This window comes from Mus caroli, unplaced genomic scaffold, assembly GCF_978045245.1.
Source record: "Mus caroli unplaced genomic scaffold, Mus_caroli_1 scaffold_8, whole genome shotgun sequence".
NCBI classification, from domain to species: Eukaryota; Metazoa; Chordata; class Mammalia; order Rodentia; family Muridae; genus Mus; species Mus caroli.
The window spans coordinates 113,808,791-113,828,583 of NW_028227263.1; the positions used below are offsets into that span (position 1 = coordinate 113,808,791).

Here is a 19,793-nt window from a genome sequence, read left to right on the forward strand (position 1 = left end):
TTTTTGGGGAAGTCTAGGTACTTTGTTCAGTTGCAAATTAACAAGGCACAAGCACAGTCTCTGGGCTGGTTTTAGAATAAGAAAAAGGCCAGAGACTCTCTGGAAGTAGAGGATGTGCTCTGAATTAACTTTGCTAGGTAATTTAGAATATGGGAATCTCTAATATTGGACTGAATATTAGACCAGTCTAAGATTGAGTTAGAATGGCTGGTCACACTGAAGAAAAGAGAAAAATCATTATGACTCTATTAAATGACTAATTTTACTAAGTCTGAATATACAGTCTCTGATGAGCTATTGCCATAAAGTTAAAAGGCTAGAAGCTAGTCTAAACTGGAAAAATGACAAGTAAGGATGGATCTAAAACATGAATTTAATTTAGTTTTTTAGTTATTTCAATCAGGACACTGAGTCAACTTACCTGCCAGCTCGGCACACGAATTACTAATATGCTTCTGCAGCGTTCTGTGGAGAGAACCTGTTTTTCCCTTTCCCAATAAGATAGCTGTTTTAGGATCAATCTATAAGCCAATAAGTAGATTCTTTTAAGATACTATAAAGCATTTATTAAATTTGACATTTTAATCTCAAATTTTGAAAATAAAGGTATGATTTAAATAGTGTGCATGGGAATGCACTAAATAGTATGTACAGGAATACAATTTCTCTCTTTTTTGTCTTTAAGAAGTTAAAGTTTTAAATTTCACAATATCTAATCTTTTGAATTAATAACTTGTTGGACAAAACATTTTAAATACTTGGCTGTAAAGGAGTAGTGACTAGTTGTACTTTCAATCATTTTTCTTAAGGAACGGTTGTAACTAGAAAGCTTGAAAAGTTATTAAGAATCACATGTGCATAATTTATTTATTAACTAGAAATATGTATAAGCAATTGTAAATTTGAGAATTAATAGTATCTGAGGGACGAACAATTTCAAGCAGTTATGAGCTCAGAGATATAGCATTGATTATTAATATACAAATTAAGGTTTGATTGTTCAGCATTTTAAAGTACCATCTACAGCACACAACTAGATTATTTGTGCTGGAACAGGGGAAACTGTGTGTCTTAAGACTCCACCCCACAGCAGCTAGTTGGGCCCACATAGGCCAACGATCGGCTGGGAGGATGAGAAAAATGACTTTACAATAATGTTTTTTCTGGCCAAAGAATTGTCTTGGGCACAACTAATTTTTAATTACCAATTAACAACAATTATAAAAGCTTTCTTTATTTTTTGTAAAACCTTTTGTAGTAAACTAAAACCCTAAGTAATAAAATGATATTGTCTCTGAATCTTTTTGGTGAGAGCAAGGATTTAAGGTAAACTTCCCTTGAGAAGCATTAGTTAATAAAATACTTTCCACTTAGGAAACAATATACACTGAAAGATTAAAACTCTTGGCTTCTTGTATAGAAGCAGAAACAATAAAAAATTTTTCTTACATAATGTAAAGCTATATTAGCCATACCTAGAGGCAAAATGTTTTTTTGTGATTACCAGTTTACTAGAAGCAAAAATCTTAGAATTAAGCATTATTAAACATCTGAATAGATCTGTAACACTGTTAAAAAGAAAATTTCTTGAACACAGGGAAAAACATTTTTAGGCATTGTTTGCAAAACAAAAGAAAGGCCACAAGCCGCTCTGGGGCTGCCCAGAGCCCTGTATTGACTCAAATGTAAAATACTCTTTAATCTGAGCATCAATCTTAAATTTGCAATCAAACAGCAAGCTGCAGTCAATGTAACAATGGCAGTTTTAACCATAATTTTTAAGTTTCTTGTGCAAGGTTAGGATAATACCTACAATCTTGGGAAAGTAAAACCTAAGTTTAAAACAATTTATCATCTTTAAAATCAATATTAGAAGCATTACTATCATATTACGAAGTTTTTGATGTCAATTAATACCTATGAATACTTATTAAAGCAAGCTTTAACGCTTTAATAAAGAGGCATTGTTTTAAATCTTATCTTAAATTTTACTATTTAGGATAGGAAACACATTAGTTATTATTTAAACTAGAAATATCTTTAGAGACCCAGCCTCTTGGGCTGCCTTATGCCACATGTCAGAAGGACTCTAAACTTGAGTTATCAAATTTAACACTAACCATCTGTAGCAATGTAACAATTATTAATCTTAACCAACAACTTATGAGCTGAATGTTAAAACATGTAGAGCACATTATCAATAAAAAAGAACCAAATGAAGCAGTTAATTTTAGACCAGAGGATATTAATTTTTTTGTAGCTACAATCATAGAATAAAAAAGCACTTTACCATTGTCAAACACATTAATCATGAACCATTTATCAGATTTTTTACTCCGAACTAAGAGGCTGTGCACAAGCCCCTTTTTCCTAAAACGAACAGTTTTTCCAGCAGGGGCCCTCCTGCCACGTGTTTGGTTCTTGGCTGAAGCATGTGGCAGCTCTCGGCTTTGCAGATAAAGTTTTTTATACCATCTTTATTATCCAACATAAAACAGAACATTCATTCATACAGACTGGACACGAACATACATGAATTGAACACGAGAACAAATTGGTGCACCAGACATTAAACAAGACACAAAAAGGGGACAGAGTACTTCTGCTATAAGGCCCAGAGAGAACAAAGTATGGCACTCCTGAAATTTCTCTCTGCTTTTTGGGACAATTTCCTCCCTCATGATGCAGTTTTTATAACTGCGGCAATCCGCCTGATTATTAATTTCCTTTTAATAAACCCTTTCCTTTCTCACGCCTAAAAATGTAGCTTTTGCGGGCCACAGCCTACCGCCTGTGCCCAGCTCCTCTTAAGCTTCACTGCTGAACCTAAGTGAACCAGCGCTCGGGTTTAGCACTGTCTCAGCTTAGCCCATACCTTCTCCGGTATGAATTTCCTTTATCCTTTAATTATTCCATGGAGCTCCAAACCAGCAGTGCCTCTTCCAAAAATCCTTTGCCATTTCTCAGTCCCGAGTTGGTTTGCCAAATGTTGTGTCCGGCCAGCAGATCATAGCCTGGGTTCTAGCCTGGAAAGGCATTTTAGAAACCTGGAAGAGAAGAGGGGCTAGGAGGCAAGAGAAAGAAATGCAGCTAAGACAGCATTCTAATCAAAGCTCAATTTTACTTTTTCAGACACTCAGTTATAAAGGAAGGGGAAGGGAACCCTATTTCCTGCCAAACAATGTTGGGATCAAGTAACAGGGTGAACACATGTGTGGCTCCAAGCAGCAAAGCGGCATAGTCCAGCAGTAGGCGTAGCAGGACGAATGAGCAGGAAGCTCCACCCCTGAGCAGACAGGTTCCAGGCTGGGGGAGGGGGAGGCTACATTAAACCATCCGGGCATACCTGGGATGAAGCCTTCTTGATCAGGATAGATGATCATATTGATGTCTTATTGGATTCAGTGTTCAAGGATTTTATTGAGTATTTTTGCATCGCTGTTCATAATGGAAATTAGTCTGAAGTTCTCTTTCTTTGTTGGGTCTATATGTGGTTTAGATATCAGAGTAGGTATTTTCTACACCTGTTATCTGTAGATTTGGTCTTCTCATTGTGTCCTGGATTTCCTGGATGTTTTGTGTTAGGGTCTTTTTGGATTTTGCAGTTTCTTTGTTGTGTCCATGCTTTCTATGGAATCATCTGCACCTGAGATTCTCTCTCCCATCTCTTGTATTCTGTTGCTGATATCCAAATCTATGGTTCCTGATTTCTTTCATAGAATTTCTATCTACAGAGTTGTCTCCCTTTTGGTTTTCTTCATTGTTTCTACTTCCATTTTTAGATTTTGGGTGGTTTTGTTCAATTCCATTACCTGTTTGGTTGTGTTTTCCTGTAATTCTTTAAGGGATTTTGTGTTTCCTCTTTAAGTGCTTCTACTTGTTTTGCAGTGAATTTCTGTAATTTTTAAGAGCTTTCACCTGATTCACAGTGTTCTCCTGTAACCTTTAAGTGAGTTATTAATGCCCTTCTTAAAATCTTTTACCACCATCATGATATATGATTTTAAATCCTAGTCTTGCTTTTCTGGTGTGTTGGAGTATCCAGGACTCACTGTGGTGGGCGTACTGGGTTCTGATGATGCCCACTGTTCTCGATTTCTGTTAGTAATATTCTTACACTTGCCTTTTGCCATCTTGTAATCTCTGGTGTTAGAAGATCTAGCTGTCTCTGGCTGAAGCTTGCTCCTCCTTTGATTCTGTTAGCCTCTGTAAGCAGTCCTGGGAGTCCAACTCTCAGCTGAGTCACAGTGGTCAGAGCACTCTCTGCAGGCAAGCTCTCCTCTTGCAAGGCAGGTGTCCAGAAGTCTGGAGCTCAGATCCACATCCTAAGTCCTGAGATGCAGAGGTTTTGGTTGTGCTAGGGTTCTGGTGATGTGGAGAGTCCTCTGTGTTCTTGGCTTCCTCCACTGGGTTCAGAAAGAAGATGGGGGGCTGGCCAAAACCAGAACGAATCCCAGCTTCTGGGCATTTGGGGTTCCTTTTTCCCTCTTCCTGCTGGCACAAGACCCTCTGGGATTCTTTGGTGCTGAAGTTCTGTTCCACTCACCCATGATTCTGAGGTCCTGGGTGTGCTAGGGGTCCTGCAGAGTGGAGAGACTTCTGGGTCCCACCAGGTCACGCTGGGTTCAGTCATGTTCATTTACTTGCCATGCAACCATTCACACAAGCAAGGGTTTACAGGTTATTTCACCATTATATAGTACAACCTAATATAATGTTATTTAGTTTGTTTGTCAAATTGTTTCATATTTTTCCATTAGGAGATTCTTAATGCTTACTGATGCCAGTTTTCACAGACATTTGCAGGTGTGTGTTCGTGTGTGTGTGTGAGTGTGTGTGTGTGTGTGTGTGTGTGTGTGTGTGTGTGTGTACATTGGAAGGTCAAATGACAATTTAAGGAGTTACTTCTCTTCTACCAGCTAGGTTCTAGAATTTGAACTCAGGTGTTCACCTTCAATCAGTGCACCTTTAATCACTGAGCTATCTCAACAGTCTTCAACTAATTATTTGAGACCAGGTCTCTTATTGAACAATTTATTCTCTGATTTGTTAATAAAAACTGATGTACCAAAGGCTTGGTAGAAGAGAAAACAGGGATGCACTTCCATCAGCCAGGGGAGAGGAGGAAAAAGAAGAAGAGAATTCAGCTACCAGGAAAGGGTATTAAGGAGACACCATGGGAAAACACCTGGAGCACAGACAGCCAGATCAATAGTAACATGTAAGTATCATGGGAAATGTTATTGGAAGGTAGGCAGTTTAGCTTAAAGAAGTAAAGTGGATCAATGGCTACCCACTTTTTCTGCTATAATGCTTGATTAAATAAATAGAATGGTATCTTGGAAGATAGCCAAGATAAAAAAGAAACAGTTTCTTTTAAAAATGCATTAACAAAAAGCCCAGCTTCCTTGGTTCTGAAGAATTCAGTAATTCTCTTATTTACCCATGAACTTATCTACCAACCCAAGTGCAGATCTCCACATTCCACCCAGGGTCACCACAACAGTATGGGGAATATTCACAGGTGTAGGGTCTTGCCTCACAGTCACCTGCTTCACAGTCACCTGCCTCCCATTCACCTGTCTCACAGTCACCTACCTCAAAGCCCCTGACACCTGCCTCTCAGTTATTCACCTACCTCAGACTCACTCTCATCTACCTCACAGTTATCTTCATCACAATCCTTGTTACCTGCCTCACAGTCACCTGCCACACAGTCACCTGCCTCAGACTCAATGTCATCAATCTCACAGTTATCTTCGTCACAGTCCCTGTCACTTGCCTCACAGTAACCTCCCTCACATTTAGTCACCTTCCTCACAGTTAGTTACCTGCCTCACAGTTAGTCACCTGCATCATTGCCACAGACTTTTATGACTGTTCTGATTCATACTCAACCCAGTGTGTGTCTCTTAGCAGCCCTGGTCCCTTGCCAAACTTCATCCTAACCCATATACTTGATAAAACCTCATATTTCTTTGTGAAAACCATCTCAGTCTGAGAGATAAGTCCAGTGTTATTAAGTGGACCACCCCCTTCCTTACACTTAGCACCACTGCCACAATCCACTGAATGTTTCCTTCCCTAAGAATAACCAACTTTTACTTCCATCCTCCTATACATCACCAAAATACACAGTTGGTCTTCTTTTGGAATCTTGGTCCAGAATTTCTCCAGGCTTGTGTCCAGACATACAGTCAAGGCCTTCACACAGACTTCTCTAGTACAGCTCACATTCAACAAAGCTCCAAACCTACTTCTTCACATACCTTATTAAAAAAATGATGCAACTGATCTGTCCATATCAGCAGACAACATTTTCTTCTGTTTAGCTATAGCAAAAGCCTCAGGTGGCCTTGTGCCCCCTCTTTGCCTCTGATCCCATTGGACTCTCCCAGACCAACAGAAGATATTCCTTTTCACTGTACCTGAAATCACAATGATGATCCATCCAGAGCCCTGGACTTTGGCCTTCACTGGCACTGTCCCAGTAGCTACTGTGTTAAGCCTATCTCCTGCTCTCCACTCCTCTGCCAGTGAATATATGCTGTTCCCACTCTATTCACCTATAATGGTGGGAATGGCTGATGTGTGTATTATATGTGTGAGAGAGGAGGGAAGGAGAGGAAGAAAGTGAGAGAAATCTCAAGCAGCAGTGGGTGCATTGAGAACACTCTTGGAAGACATGCTTCGCTGAGACAGGTCATTTAATTGGGTGGAAAAACAAGTATTTAAACCTTTGGGGGTGAGCAGTGGCTTCGTTGGTGAGTGTATATCAGTTGTTGGAGCCATGGTGCTGGAAATGCCTCATTTGAACATGATCTTGTAAGGGGAAACAAAGGACCTCTAACCTGGTTACTGCGCTTTGTGAACTCCTCCAGTGGGGCAAAGGTGGGGGCCCAAGTCTAAGCAGTCTAGGACATTCAGTCCTAGTCCTGCTCATCTCAGGATAATATTTTGGGGATTTGATCATGCCTCGATCCCACTCTTGCTCCAGGTTTGCTTCTCACATCTCCAGAGTTCCATTGGTCCTACAGATGTCCATTTAAACCTGATTCTGAAGACCTTCCCCACAAACTCTAAAGCTTCGACAGTCGCTAAGACCCCACAAACAAAGACTCAGATCCTCAGCTGCCACTCTAGTCCTGGATCCTGGATCTTAGTTTTCTGATCCTGCAAGACATGATACTGAGCTACAACCGACTGCCAACTGTCTCACCTCAGGATGTGCACACATCAATTTAAGTACCTGTTATACTTCCTAAAGGACATGCTACTGGTAGTCAGATACTGGGATGTGTCGATACATCTACTGCTCTGGATTGAGTATCTATGCCTGATCAGAATACAGGTCTAATAATCAGCGACAAAGGCAAGTTATTTCAAGACTAATGTCTAGTTAACATACAAGTGGGATATTTATGGCAAGATAACATGAGATACCCTCTCATTATATATGCTTAGCTCATGAGTGTCTCTGAAGCTATAGAAACCTGTGATGGAGTGACATTGTGAGAGAAACCATACTTGTTGCAGGATATCTGATCACACTGAAAAACAAGACTGAATTTTTTTTTTAAATCTGTTTCTTGTTTTGGTGTGGTTCAGCTCTAGCACACATCTTTAAACAAAGAGCTTTCTGAAAGCAAGAGGTAAATTATGTCAATGATAGGTCAAGAGGCAGTAAGAGCAACCAGTTATCAGGGAGTGAACATAAGAAAACTCAGGAAAGATGAGGGAGCATCTTTTAGTTGAAGGGGATTTAAGAGAGCATGGGGAAGGAGATGCTGAGTTTTCATTCTCGGACATTAGTGGAGTAGGAAGGTCAGCTGGCTGCTTTCTCTGCTACTAGGTAGCAGGTTTCCACCACAGTGTCTGGCTCCCAAGTCAGAAAATTTGGAATTTTATAAAATTCTGTGGTAGAAGAGAGATTGTGAGAGTACAACCACACAGGGAGGGGCAACAAAAGCTCTCATGTACCTCCATCACTGCCCTGCAGCATAGTAGCCTAACTCCTGTGTTTTACATAGACATCAATACATATATGAACAAAACATATACAACCATATGCCCATAAAAATCTCATAACTCGAATAATGATAATAATAAATTTAAAAGTAAAGTTCACAAAACTACTTCCACAGTGAAAAACTCCCTCACACTCAACTCCAAATCCTTTTCCCTCTGAGCAAACTATAGATACATTTTCCAATCCTGTCTAGGAAGGAGTCTCCTCAGATCATTGTGATGGCACCAACTCCCTCAGAATTAAAGTCCCTCTGCTCAAAATCTCAGTTTCCATCACTCCCCACAAGAATCTTCAAGCCTCTCCACATGCAGCTCTCTTGCTGCAGAAAAAAACTTCTCAGGTCCTACTTGCACGTGGTGACAGAAACAGAGAAAGTTATTCAAGGAAGTATCCCTGGTCCTGATCGTCTGGGCAGAGTTTTAAAGACCTGGGCAGGCACAGCTCTGACTTCTAATGTGCACTTGGCTGCACTCAAGTGTTTCCTGGGGCTACAGCACCTTCCCAGGTAGTGTGTCCACATGGCAGCAACCTGCACACCAGGGACTGAGCAAAGTAGTTCCAGGTTGTGTCCCAACTGAAGCACTGTCAGCCTGTACAGCAGTCACTTATGTGGCATCCTCCTGAGACTGACCTACATAGTTTTCTTGAGTTTCTGAGTTCCTTAACTCGCTGCAGTATCCCAAACTCAGATTCTTCAAATCCCATACATACAAAGCCTCAGCCTGACAAAAGCTGAAAGTTTCCCCCTTAGACAGCAAGCTGAGTCTTATGGGTAATGAAGTTCCCAAGGCTTTACCCTTCATAGGCATGAACACCATCATGTTGCAAAACAGATACATACAGACCCTTGGCAGCCATACTTGCTGGTGTTCCAAAGTTCTGGAAGGAGACCAAGAGACAGAGAAAGAGAAAAAGAGGGAGAGGAGGAGGCAGAGGGGAGAGGGAGAGAGAGAGACAGAGACAGAGACAGAGACAGAGACAGAGATTAAAGGCAGTTGTGTAGGGTCATGTATGTTAGGGCAATAAAAAAAATTCCGATCCGGCCGGATCAGCACCGGGGTAGCTAGAGCACAGGGTCGGCTGACACCCGCCAGCTACCCACGACCCCCGCCACAGGATTTTGAGACTGCTGGTGAGTGGAACACAGCTTCTGCTCCAGTCCAATCATGCGGGACCTGAGACTGCTCTGGTTGGGGAGAGAGAAATCCGGCCTACATAGGGCCACAAGCCTCTTCCGGTCAGAAAAGCACCAGGGTAGCTAGGGTGCAGGGTCGGCTGACACTCGCCAGCTACCCACAACACCCGCCACAGGATCTTAAGACTTCTGGTGAGTGGAACACAGCTTCTGCTCCAATCCAATTGTGCGCGGGACCTGAGACTGCATTAGTTAAGGAAGCAGAAACCGGCCTGAGTAGGGCCACAGGCCTCATCCGGCTGGATCAGCACCGGGGTAGCTAGAGCGCAGGGTCGGCTGACACCCGCCAGCTACCCACGACCCCTGCCACAGGATTTTGAGACTGCTGGTGAGTGGAACACAGCTTCTGCTCCAGTCCAATCACGCGGGACCTGAGACTGCTTTGGTTGGGGAGGCAGAAATCCGGCCTACATAGGGCAACAAGCCTCTTCTGGTCAGAAAAGCAGCGGGGTAGCTAGGGCGCAGGGTCGGCTGACACTCGCCAGCTACCCACAACACCCGCCACAGGATCTTAAGACTTCTGGAGAGTGGAACACAGCTTCTGCTCCAATCCAATTGCGCGCGGGACCTGAGACTGCATTAGTTAGGGAAGCAGAAAACCAGCCTGAGTAGGACCACAGGCCTCTTCCAGCTGGACCAGCACCGGGGTACTGCCAGCTACCCACGACCCCCGCCACAGGATTTTGAGACTGCTGGTGAGTGGAACACAGCTTCTGCTCCAATCTTTAAACAGTGACAACGACAACAACTAACCCCAGAGATTACCAGATGGCGAAAGGTAAACGTAATAATCTTACTAACAGAAACCAAGACCACTCACCATCATCAGAACCCAGCACTCCCACTTCGCCCAGTCCAGGGCACCACAACACACCGGAAAAGCTAGACACGGATCTAAAAGCATATCTCCTGATAATGGTAGAGGGCTTCAAGAAGGACTTTAATAACACACTTAAAGAAATACAAAGGAACACTGGTAAACAGGTAGAAGACAGTAAAGAGGAAGCACAAAAATCCCTTAAAGAATTGCAGGAGAACACTGCTAAAGAGTTACAAATCATTAAAGAAAAACAGGATAACCTAATCAAAAAGGTAGAAGTCCTTAATGAAAAACAGGAAAACACATCCAAACAGATGATGGAAATGAACAAAACCATACTAGACCTAAAAAGGGAAGTAGACACAATAAAGAAAACCCAAAATGAGGCAAGACTGGAGATAGAAACCCTAGGAAAGAAATCTGGAACCATAGATACCAGCATCAGCAACAGAATACAAGAGATGGAAGAGAGAATCTCAGGTGCAGAAGACTCCATAGAGAACATCGGCACAACAATCAAGGAAAATGTAAAATGCAAAAAGATCCTAACTCAAAACATCCAAGAAATACAGGACACAATGAGAAGACCAAACCTACGGATAATAGGAGTGGATGAGAATGAAGATTTTCAACTCAAAGGACCAGCAAACATCTTCAACAAAACTATAGAAGAAAACTTCCCAAATCTAAAGAAAGAGATGCCCATGAACATACAAGAAGCCTACAGAACTCCAAATAGACTGGACCAGAAAAGAAATACCTCCCGACACATAATAATCAGAACAACAAATGCTCTAAATAAAGATAGAATACTAAAAGCAGTAAGAAAAAAAGGCCAAGTAACATATAAAGGCAAGCCTATCAGAATTACACCAGATTTTTCACCAGAGACTATGAAAGCCAGAAGATCCTGGACGGATGTTATACAGACACTAAAAGAACACAAATTCCAGCCCAGGCTACTATACCCAGCCAAACTCTCAATTAACATAGATGGAGAAACCAAAGTATTCCACGACAAAACCAAATTCACACATTGTCTCTCCACGAATCCAGCCCTTCAAAGGATAATAACAGAAAAAAAACAGTACAAGGACAGGAACCACGCGCTAGAAACAACAAGAAGGTAATCCCTCAACAAATCTAAAAGAAGACAGCCACAAGAACAGAATGCCAACTTTAACAACAAAAATAACAGGAAACAACAATTACTTTTCCTTAATATCTCTTAATATCAATGGACTCAACTCCCCAATAAAAAGACATAGACTAACAAACTGGCTACACAAACAAGACCCAACATTTTGCTGCTTACAGGAAACTCATCTCAGAGAAAAAGATAGACACTACCTCAGAATGAAAGGCTGGAAAACAATTTTCCAAGCAAATGGTATGAAGAAACAAGCTGGAGTAGCCATTCTAATATCTGATAAGATTGACTTCCAACCCAAAGTCATTAAAAAAGACAGGGAGGGACACTTCATACTCATCAAAGGTAAAATCCTCCAAGAGGAACTATCAATTCTGAATATCTATGCTACAAATACAAAGGCAGCCACATTCATTAAAGAAACTTTAGTAAATCTCAAAACACACATTGCACCTCATACAATAATAGTGGGAGACTTCAACACACCACTTTCACCAATGGACAGATCATGGAAACAGAAACTAAACAGGGACACAGAGAAACTAAGAGAAATTATGAATCAAATGGATCTGGCAGATATCTACAGAACACTCTATTAAAACAAAAGGATATACCTTCTTCTCAGCACCTCATGGTACCTTCTCCAAAATTGACCACATAATTGGTCACAAAACAGTCCTCAACAGATACAAAAATATTGAAATTGTCCCATGCATCCTATCAGATCACCATGGACTAAGGCTGATCTTCAATAACAAAATAAATAATAGAAAGCCAACATTCACGTGGAAACTGAACAAACACTTCTCAATGATACCTTGGTCAAGGAAGGAATAAAGAAAGAAATTAAGGACTTTTTAGAGTTCAATGAAAATGAAGCCACAACATACCCAAACTTATGGGACACAATGAAAGCATTTCTAAGAGGAAAACTCATAGCTCTGAGTGCCTCCAAAAGGAAACTAGAGAGAGCACACATTAGCAGCTTGACAACATACCTAAAAGCACTAGAACAAAAGGAAGCAAATTCACCCAAGAGGAGTAGACAGCAGGAAATAATCAAACTCAGGGGCGAAATCAACCAAGTGAAACAAGAAGAACTATTCAAAGAATCAACCAATCAAGGAGCTGGTTCTTTGAGAAAATCAACAAGATAGATAAACCCTTAGCCAGACTCACTAGAGGGCACAGGGAAAGCATCCTAATTAACAAAATCAGAAATGAAAAAGGAGACATAACAACAGATCCTGAAGACATCCAAAACACCATCAGATCCTTCTACCAAAGGCTATACTCAACAAAACTGGAGAACCTGGATGAAATGGAGAAGTTCCTAGACAGATACCAGGTACCAAAGTTGAATCAAGATCAGGTTAATGATCTAAACAGCCCTATATCCCCCAAAGAAATAGAAGCAGTCATTAATAGTCTCCCAACTAAAAAAAGCCCAGGACCACATGGGTTTAGTGCAGAGTTCTATCAGACCTTCAAAGAAGATCCAATCCCAGTTCTTCACAAACTATTCCACAAAATAGAAACAGAAGGTACTCTACCCAACTCATTCTATGAAGCCACAATTACTCTGATACCTAAACCACAAAAAGACCCAACAAAGATAGAAAACTTCAGACCAATATCCCTTATGAATATTGATGCAAAAATCCTCAATAAAGTTCTTGCTAACCGAATCCAAGAACACATCAAAACAATCATCCATCCTGACCAAGTAGGTTTCATCCCAGGGATGCAGGGATGGTTCAATATACGGAAATCCATCAACGTAATCCACTATATAAACAAACTCAAAGACAAAAACCACATGGTCATCTCGTTAGATGCGGAAAAAGCATTTGACAAGATCCAACACCCATTCATGATAAAAGTCTTGGAAAGATCAGGAATTCAAGGCCCATACCTAAACATGATAAAAGCAATCTACAGCAAACCAGTAGCCAACATCAAAGTAAATGGTGAGAAGCTTGAAGCAATCCCTCTAAAATCAGGGACTAGACAAGGCTGTCCACTTTCTCCATACCTATTCAACATTGTACTTGAAGTCCTAGCCAGAGCAATTCGACAACAAAAGGAGATCAAAGGGATACAAATTGGAAAAGATGAAGTCAAAATATCACTTTTTGCAGATGATATGATAGTATATATAAGTGACCCTAAAAATTCCACCAGAGAACTCCTAAGCCTGATAAACAGCTTCGGGGAAGTAGCTGGATATAAAATTAACTCAAACAAATCAATGGCCTTTCTCTACACAAAGAATAAACAGGCTGAGAAAGAAATTAGGGAAACAACACCCTTCTCAATATTCACAAATAATATAAAATATCTTGGCGTGACTCTAACTAAGGAAGTGAAAGATCTGTATAATAAAAACTTCAAGTCTCTGAAGAAAGAAATTAAAGAAGATCTCAGAAGATGGAAAGATCTCCCATGCTCATGGATTGGCAGGATCAACATTGTAAAAATGGCTATCTTGCCAAAAGCAATCTACAGATTCAATGCAATCCCCATCAAAATTCCAAATCAATTCTTCAACGAATTAGAAAGTGCAATCTGCAAATTCATCTGGAATAACAAAAAACCTAGGATAGCAAAAACTCTTCTCAAGGATAAAAGAACCTCTGGTGGAATCACCATGCCGGACCTAAAGCTCTACTACAGAGCAATTGTGATAAAAACTGCATGGTACTGGTATACTGACAGACAAATAGACCAATGGAATAGAATTGAAGACCCAGAAATGAACCCACACACCTACGGTCACTTGATCTTCGACAAGGGAGCTAAAAACACCCAGTGGAAGAAAGACAGCATTTTCAACAAATGGTGCTGGCACAACTGGTTGTTAACATGTAGAAGAATGCAAATCGATCCATTCCTATCTCCTTGTACTAAGGTCAAGTCTAAGTGGATAAAGGAACTTCACATAAAAACCAGAGACACTGAAACTTATAGAGGAGAAAGTGGGGAAAAGCCTTGAAGATATGGGCACAGGAGAAAAATTACTGAATAGAACAGTAATGGCTTGTGCTGTAAGATCGAGAATTGACAAGTGGGACCTCATGAAACTACAAAGCTTCTGCAAGGCTAAAGACACCATCAATAAGACAAAAAAACCACCAACAGATTGGGAAAGGATCTTCACCTATCCTAAATCAGATAAGGGACTAATATCCAATATATATAAAGAACTCAAGAAGGTGGACTCCAGAAAGTCAAATAACCCCATTAAAAAATGGGGCTCAGAACTGAACAAAGAATTCTCACCTGAGGAATACCGAATGGCAGAGAAACACCTGAAAAAATGTTCAACATCCTTAATCATCAGGGAAATGCAAATCAAAACAACCCTGAGATTCCACCTCACACCAGTCAGAATGGCTAAGATCAAAAATTCAGGTGACAGCAGATGCTGGCGAGGATGTGGAGAAAAAGGAACACTCCTCCATTGTTGGTGGGATTGCAAGCTTGTACAACCACTCTGGAAATCAGTATGGCGGTTCCTCAGAAAATTGGACATAGTACTACCGGAGGATCCAGCAATACCTCTCCTGGGCATATATCCAGAAGATGTCCCAACCGGTAAGAAGGACACATGCTCCACTATGTTCATAGCAGCCTTATTTATAATAGCCAGAAGCTGGAAAGAACCCAGATGTCCCTCAACAGAGGAATGGATACAGAAATTATGGTACATTTACACAATGGAGTACTACTCAGCTATTAAGAATGAATTTATGAAATTCCTAGCCAAATGGATGGACCTGGAGGGCATCATCTTGAGTGAAGTAACACAATCACAAAAGAACTCACACAATATGTATTCACTGATAAGTGGATATTAGCCCAAAACTTAGGATACCCAAGATATAAGATACAATTTGCTAAACGCATGAAACTCAAGAAGAATGAAGACCAAAGTGTGGACACTGTGCACCTTCTTAGAATTGGGAACAAAACACCCAGGGAAGGAGTTACAGAGACAAAGTTCGTAGCTGTGATGAAAAGATGGACCATTTAGAGACTGCCGTATCCAGGGATCCATCCCATAATCAGCTTCTAAACGCTCACACCATTGCATACACTAGCAAGATTTTGCTGAAAGGACCCAAATATAGCTGTCTCTTGTGAGACTATGCCGGGGCCTAGCAAACACAGGAGTGGATGTTCACAGTCAGCTATTGGATGTATCACAGGGCTCCCAATGGAGATGCTAGAGAAAGTACCCAAGGAGCTAAAGGGACCTGCAACCCTATTGTTGGAACAACATGATGTACTAACCAGAACCCCGGAGCTCTTGTCTCTAGCTGCATATGTATCGAAAGATGACCTAGTCGGCCATCAATGGAAAGAGAGGCCCATTGGACTTGCAAACTTTATATGCCCCAATATAGGGGAATGCCAGGGCAAAAAGAATGGGAATGGGTGGGTAGGGAAGTGAGGGGCGCTATGGGGGACTTTTGGGATAGCATTGGAAATGTAATTGAGGAAAATATGTAATAAAAATATTAAAAATTAAAAAAAAATTCCAAGTAGCATCATGATTTTATGATTGGAAAGACTGGGTGAATGCTGTTGAGTTGAGTCGATGGAGACACCAACTCTAAGGAATCTTAGATTCCCGTAGAAAACATGACTGAGTAGTCAGCCATTTTCAAAGTAACAGGTATTCATAGGAGTTGCTGATACAGAATGTGTGCAAAGCAGTAATTTGATACTGTGAGAATGTAGGGTTGTGTTAAATGCTATTTAAAAAGTACATTTATTTTAATTCTGTATTATCATGTTTGCATGAATGTCTGGTTACCATGAGACTGTCTCTGTGAGCTAGAGACCAGAAGAGGGTCTCCTTGGATCCTCTGGAACTGGAGATATAGACAGTTATAAGCAGTCGTAGGTACTGAGAATCCTTATCCTCTGGTAGAGCTCTTAGCCACTGACCCATCTCTGCATACCAGGATATTTTCCCCACTAGAAAGTGAATCTACATTCAATGGCAATTGTAGTTGAAAAAATCTATATCAGGAGTAAAGCTTATCTAAGAAAATGAATTGTGCAATACAAAGTAACTAGAAACACAGTTATTAATTCAATTATGCCCAATATGGTCCTGAGACAATATTATTGGTGAAATGTGTAAACATCTAGAATCTCCATCTTGTAATCAAGGGGCTCTGATATAGAAAAAGTGCAAGAAAAGTTTGTGGCATAAGGGTGATCCCTGGGTATCTGGCTTGCAATGACTGTAATACATGTCCTCTTCTGGCCTCTCAGGGAACCTACCTACTCAAGTCCATAACCCTTCCATTTCTATACCTTTAACTAATAGTAAAACAACCATTTGAATAAAAATAAAACAAAACATTTGAGTTTATCTTCTGAGTTACTGGTTAAAAGTAAAAGGATCTTTCTTACTGTGCCAGACCACATAAATTCATGTTTTATGAGCCCATTCCTTGGTTCGTCTGCAGTAAATTATGATTCAACCGTAGATGTGATAACTTACTCTGAAGGACAGACTACAAGTCAGTTCTGAGCTCCACTGAGAGATACTTGCCCCTCATAGCTTCTGTGTATTACTCTCATGAAGCAAGCTGAGGTACATGGTAAATGTACTTGCAAAAATACATGGAAATACACCTTCTACCATAAATTGTGTGATCAGATATTGTAGGACTGTATATTTCAGGAGGCTTCTACCTTTGTTTAAATGTGGGGGTTATGTTGATGTTTGGTCTTGCTGTCTATTTTAATGCTAAATATGTTCCCCCAAGTCCTGGAATCTGCGCACAGACCTGTGACTCTGCACCAAGTCATTTCTGATTGGTATAGAAAGATACCAACAGCCAATAGCTGAGCATAACAGACATAGATGGAGTATAGGGTTCTCAGGCTTGGGATCAGAAGAGGACCATGAGAAGAAGGTGCAGGAGGAAAAAGGAGAAACCCCCATGGCATAAATGACCCAGAAAAATGTGATCTTGAGGGCTGGCCAATTGGAGAGCCCCAAAAAACACAATAAGTAGTAGTTAATAATTCAGGAACGTAGATTGTAATAGCATAGAGGGCAGTTATCTGTCCAGTTTAATGTTGTCTAAAGCTTATGGTAAATATAAATTTTGTGTGTTTATTTTAACCAGGAACTAAAGAATCAAAGCCTGGGTGGAAACCCCAGGTTGAGATTCAAATTTTCTATAACATATTGGAATATCAATATCTAGCAAAAATTCACTTTTAAAAAAATTAGTGTCAGATTGCCAAATGAAAAACATACACTGTGATCTTAAGATTAGGTGGTGGAGAGAATTGGCTTCTTAGCTGTGTGGTTTAACCTTGAAGCTGTGTTAGGAGTGGGAGGACTAGGACAAAAATACAAATTTGGCATGTGTGATTCTAAGTTACGATGAAATTGAGCCTCACAAACCTAATTAAATAGCATGCTAATGTGCAGGCTTGTTTTCCCACCTAATGTCTCTCAATGTGTCTGTGCTTTCTTGGAGATGCTGCTAATTCCAAAGATACTAAAGACCTTGCAGTGCAATGAATCAGACAAAGTCCTGCTGCTCAGAGGAGAAAAAACAAGGCGACATGTCCTCCAAAATAAAATATATATATATAGAGAGAGAGAGAAAATAAATGGAAATGTGAGATTTCAATGCCATCTTATCATAATAATCATAATCTCATCATAATCAGGAACTAAGCATACATACACATTTTTTTTCTCTGTCAGGCCTTGACAGGGTATGGACTTTGGCCACATCAATGTCATAGTTTCTTCAAGGCCTCTTTGATCTGGTGCTTGTTGGCCTTAACATCCACAATTTATCCACAGAGATATTAAACTTCATAGAATCGAGAGATAAATTAAAATTACTGTAAATGTATTTTAGAAGAGAGAAATAGCCTTTTCACCAAAATGGCACCAAAAGAGAAGAAGATAGCCCTGTCCCTTCCCTAAGATGAAGCCAAAGCAAAGGCCTTAAAAGCTAAGAAGGCAGTGCTTAAAGGCATCCATAGCCACAAATAGAATATCAGAACATCACCCACCTTCTGGCAGCCCAAGTGCCTGTGGCTCCAGAGAAATCCAAAATATCCTCAAAATAGTGAGCCCAGGAGAAACAAGCTTGACCACTATGCTGTCATCAAATTCCCGCTGACCACCAAGTCAGCCTTGAAGAAAATAAAGGATAACAACATGCTTGTGTTCATTGTGGATGTCAAGACCAACAAGCACCAGATCAAAGAGACAGTGAAGAAACTCTATGACATTGATGTGTCCAAAGTCCATACCCTGTCAAGGCCTGAGAAGAAGGCATATGTTCGCTTAGCTCCTGATTATGATGCTCTAAATGTTGTCAACAAGATTGGGGTCATCAAAACTTAGACTAGATGGCTAATTCTAAATATACACTTTTGTCACCATAAAAAAAGAAGGGAGAAATAATAGAAGTGTAAGATGTCAATGCTATCTTAAGCAACTGGGTTCTTTCTATGTGGGATACATGGGAACACTGGGACAGGTTATCCTAGCACATGATATATATGTTGTGCTTAAAATAGGCTTATACCATAAATATAAAGGAATTTAAATGAAGTTAATTTTAGGAAAAATATTAATTAAATGTATATAGAGGTAAATGGGATATTTGTATTTTTGTAAAATCAGATAAAGTAGAAAGTGTATTTGGCCGGGCGTGGTGGCGCACACCTTTAATCCCAGCACTCGGGAGGCAGAGGCAGGCGGATTTCTGAGTTCGAGGCCAGCCTGGTCTACAAAGTGAGCTCCAGGACAGCCAGAGCTATAAAGAGAAACCCTGTCTCGAAAAAAAAAAAAAAAAAAAAAAAAGAAAGTGTATTTGTCCAGAGAGATATTAATCTCCATAGAGGGGAGAAATAAATGAAAATGGCTTTAAGTGTTTTTAAACATGGATGAAAAAAAATTCAGGACTTTGATGTCAAGGCCTAGGAGACCAAGGCAAGGACAGTTAGGTTTCTTGTGAATCTGAAGCCAACCTAATCTATAAACAAATCTGGGCAATCTTGGAATACACATAGAAATCCTATTTCAATAATTTATAATTGTTTTTAATAATTTTAAATTGTTTTAATATCAAAATGTAGGTGGTTATAAGTTTGGTAGTTACAATTCCCACTGTGGACCACTGGGTCTGTGGATTCTGGTTTCTGGAGTCCAGACCAGGGGCTGTGTGGATTTATCCCATTGATAAAATGTCATATAGGAGGTGTTAAAAATCCTGAGCATACACAAGTGCTTAGAGGCAAGACTGAGTTCTCTCTTATGTTTTATAGGACCAGAGAGCCAGGATACAAGACTTAAAGCCCAAAATTCAAGTGAGAAACTGAGCCTTTATCTTAGGGAATTTGAAGCCACATTGCCTGTAACCCTGCCTATTTTACCCACCAAATACCTTATTGGGAAATTCCCTACCTGTGAGCTATATGGGTATTGTCTTTTCATGACCAATGCTGATATATGGAACTCCAACTTAGGGTGAGGCAGGCTGTATACACAAATAAATAGCTTGGTTATGTTAATTGCTTTCTTTTATTAATTTAGCCA

The 19,793-nt window shown here is 40.3% G+C and overlaps 1 pseudogene; it reads left to right on the plus strand.

The window, feature by feature from the left end:
* The first annotated feature begins 18,128 nt into the window (after positions 1-18,128).
* On the plus strand, positions 18,129-18,596 carry LOC110288581 (large ribosomal subunit protein uL23 pseudogene; annotated as a pseudogene).
* The last annotated feature ends 1,197 nt before the right edge of the window (positions 18,597-19,793 follow it).